The sequence below is a fragment of the Microtus ochrogaster genome, unplaced genomic scaffold (assembly GCF_000317375.1).
Source record: "Microtus ochrogaster isolate Prairie Vole_2 unplaced genomic scaffold, MicOch1.0 UNK51, whole genome shotgun sequence".
Taxonomy (NCBI): domain Eukaryota; kingdom Metazoa; phylum Chordata; class Mammalia; order Rodentia; family Cricetidae; genus Microtus; species Microtus ochrogaster.
The window spans coordinates 1,627,099-1,631,118 of NW_004949149.1; the positions used below are offsets into that span (position 1 = coordinate 1,627,099).

At 46.4% G+C, this 4,020-nt stretch overlaps 1 protein-coding gene across 1 annotated transcript in view; it reads right to left on the reverse strand.

The window, feature by feature from the left end:
- Window positions 1-3,015, reverse strand: part of Il15 (interleukin 15) — an 83,986-nt gene extending 80,971 nt beyond the window's left edge. The window contains exon 1 of the mRNA XM_026777270.1: window positions 2,923-3,015. The gene's annotated coding sequence lies outside the window, so the exon portion shown is untranslated. The remainder of the gene's footprint in view (window positions 1-2,922) is intronic.
- Between the last annotated feature and the right edge of the window lie 1,005 nt (window positions 3,016-4,020).

Below are 4,020 nucleotides of genomic sequence, written 5' to 3' on the forward strand. Positions count from 1 at the left end.
CTAGCTGGATCCTAAGTAGACCAATGTCTCTCTAACTGATCGTACTCCACACAGATGGTGTCTCCCGAGCTGGATCCTAAGTAGACCAACGCCTGGCTAGCTGGATCCTACTCCACATGGAAGTACATGGAAGCACCACCTTTTGCTCTTTTCCTTTTTGTACAGTAGGAACAAACATTAAACGCATTAGAATTCAATGGGGCTGTGCCTACGGCATGCCAACATGCCAACATGGTGCCTGAGACACCAGAGCCTTCCTGTTAGTAACTTTCGGGCTCACATTCGCTTCCTTCTGAACACATTTTTAACAATTCTTACTTCAGTATCTCAATCACGATTTTTTGGCCATCCTAGCTTTTCTATCCAATATAACCCAAATACAATTTAAAATAGTCCTTCTATCTGCTGATAACTGCTAACACACATGCACATATTCAAACCTGTAAGATATATAAATACATGCATATGTAATTTTGATATTAGTTAAATGAAACACAATATAAAATAATTGTTAGTTAATTGCCTTCCACTTTCTCCCAAAACCCACTCATTTTCTCTCAACATTTCTACAGAACGTTCCCTCACACTAACACTGAGTGGCAGCCATCCCCTGTTGTTGCCAGAGCTGCACAGAGGCTCAGAAGACCTAATGTTAGGCTAAGAGAAGAGGGAACCTGACTCTTTGCCAACCCCACCACATTAGACTTTCTAAAGAAGCCAGCTCAAAGAGCAGCCACTCATGCTCAGACACGATGCAGCGGGAGAATCTTCTGCTCCCGTCTCTCCTTGAGTCCTACCTTCCTACCTGGATGGATAAAACGATAAGCAGAGGGATTGAAATCTAGAAACCAATCCAGGTTTGCCCATTATGAGCCATTATTTAAAAACTGATACACACTAGCAGATAGTTTCATTCAGGGACCATACATTATTTTCCAAGGGATCAAACACATATAGAAATTATTTGATTATGACCTTTCAATATATAATTAATAGTATCAGCTGCAGAAGTAACTTGAAACCAAAACTAACATCATGACATTGGTCCAAATAAAGTGGTAATTGTCACTATCAAACTGTGGGAAATGGTTCAATGGGAATAATTCATTTTTTTTATCAGCATTGCAACCTTAGGTCTGTCTGGGTCAGAAGAGGTCAACCCTCCCAAGCCCTGTTTCCTTGCATAAATTATTGGAGTTAGTTTACAGAGTGATTACTAAATGCACAATTATTTATATTTCCTGGGTGCTCCATGTGACACTTTCTAAGCAAGTGTATACTTAGAACAATATTTAGAGCTTAGAGTTTAACTCGTTGGCGGTAACGCATGTTACTACCCGATTCAGGCTATGGACTGAAGACTATATTTCCTGTCTGGTCAGTAGCCAGCATTCAGAAGAATGGTTGACAAAATGCAAGAGCAGAGAAATCTAGGAGACACCAGACAGAGGTCTAAAGTCTAAAACGTTTTAAAAGGCTAGGATCGGACACCCTTCAAAGAGCTGATTAGCATCACAAACATTTCCCTCTGGAAAATCTACACCTGCAGAGTTCCTTTTCAGCCTTCCTGAAATTGCTGAGGGGCAGCACACCTTAGCTGAAGTGCTTGCCAAGGTCAAAATTCTTCAGTCTCCAAATTCTGTTTCAATAACCTTAAGCCATTATTTTAATCTTCAAAATTAGTTTATAAAAATATGTCACTGACAAATTTTATATCATGTAATACAGATATTGACATTTCCTATCATTGAAACAAGATTTAAACAAAAAAGCCCCGTAGCATTTTTCCTCTAACCCACCAGAACTAGCTGTCCATCACACTGTAAAGCTGTACCCAGCAATAACATCCAAACTATGAAAGGCTGTCAGAAACCTGAGCTAGGGAAAACCTACCCCTATCATGTTCCAAAACAGATCACAAGGCAAGAGGTCCCATGGGAGTCCAACTGTAAACTCCCAGAAGAAAAAAGAGAGAAACATAAAACCAAGACCTGTTCACACACTTAGAACATGCCTGAAGCACTTTCTGATGCTCCGACATTAAGTAAAATTCCTGATTTTTAGTTTTTTCACTCTAAAAGCCTCAAATGACTATTGCTTTGTCTCTCGTCCTTTATTTTCTATTGGCATTCCTTCTGGAGTAGCTTCCCCTCTTTATGAAGCCCACTCAGGTTTCTTCAGGAAATCCTCTAAATTACTCAATGCTAATAAGGATCTAACTTGCAGCCTCTACACAGAAAGATGGCTAATCTTATTTATCTGACTATTTACCAAATCAAAACAGAGAACCCAGCAAGTACAATCAGACCTCCCCTGCTACAGACAAAGATGAGGGTGGGTGATAGGCACTGGCAGGGACCTGCCGCCAAGGAGGAGATCAGAAATCAGTTTAAGTCACCAGTGGAAGCAGCTGGAGACAGTCACTTGCTTCCGCTCCCACTCTGACGACTCTGTGAAGAGTCTGGAACCTGGATTGTTTACAGTGTTTACATGTTTCCTTGTCCTGGGAAGCCAGCACAACCTTAACAACACAGGGGTTATAGAAATTCTTTTGACCTTCGCATTCCTGCAGAGTTGCAGCCTCAAAATCACTTGAAAAAGGTAGCCAGGTTTTCATCTAACGCCCCCATGAGTACGGATTCGATTTCAGGACAATTTTCCAGCATTGCTTCCCTTCGGTATGGCATTACAAACAGACAACTATGGTGATAAGCTTTAGGTGATTAGAGCTAAGTTGTGGCTAATACAGACCCAGACCTATGGCCATCCCTGCTCATTTATTTCCCTTAGAAGACGCATCTTCATCAAGGAAGAGGTAAGTTTTGAAAATGGAAAGAGAGAGAGAGTCCAGAGCATGCATCCATTCACCAGGGCCAGCAGAAGTTTGGAAGGGGAATGTGGAAAGGAGGGAAGCGCTGGTACCTTTCCTGACCTCTCTGAGCTCCTCGGGTAGATGGGGAACTCAGCCTTCCAAGCAGCAGGATCCTGTCTTCGTCCAACTCTGCAGCTGGGCGGGGGCAGACAGACGCGCCTTGCTCCCCCTGGGCCTGCCCTGGCAAGGTCCCTGCAGCGCGGAGTGAGGTACACCACAAGCTGCAGGGCGCAGCGGGCTGGTGAGACTCGCAGGAGGAACGGCAAGCTGCCCTACTCTGCAAGGGGAAAATGTAGAGGAGAACCCCGGAGAAGAATGGCTGGACAGAAGGGAAAACACTCTGCATATAGTGCCACTGAGTACTGAAGTCTCGGTCAAGAGGGCGGGGCGCCTTAGCCCGCAGCTGGTGGGGAGAAGGGTGCCTGAGCAGAGCCAGAGCTGGGAGGGGCCCCGGGCGTAGGCTTTCGGGAAAACTTCCATTGTTGATCCACCACCACCATCACCACCGCCTCCCATTCTGTACCTCCATCGAGTTCTGGCTGCTGGGTGCGAGGCGGCAGCCAGTGTGAGCAATCAAGGTACGAGGGGCGAATCAGCTGGGGTTTCCCCGGTTTCCCAGTGCGCTTTCCAGCTGGGGAGTCCCAACCCCAGCTAAAAGAAAAGTGAAAGAAAAAGATCCCAAGCTGAGTTGGAGATCAACATCCAGGAGGAGCCTCCGGGAGGGGCACCCGCTCCTGGGCCACAGCACCAGGTGCCCACATGATTCTGCCACTGCCAGGTCCCCAGGGCACAGAACCTGAAGGGCGACTGAGAACAGAGAGCATTCCCCGCCCCTGGGCAGTTGGCCACAGCCTCTGTGTGTCCTGGAACGCCTTGGCCTTCTGTGAAGTCTCAAGGAGCTGGCGTGAGTTCACAGGTTGCGGGCACCCACAGCAACTGGTCTTGGAGGAAGGCCGGAAGCCTTGGAGGGCGGCTGGAAGGCTTTCCCCAGAAAAACCCTGAGAACTGTACTCAGCCCCGCACCAGGAGGATTGGGTCTGGAATGGGCGGGCCTCCAGAACAACCCTTGACCGGCTGCAGAGTCAGGAAAAGGGAAGTTTCTGAACTCTTCTTACTAGAAGCTATCTGGGGGACTTTTTGGACAGGAG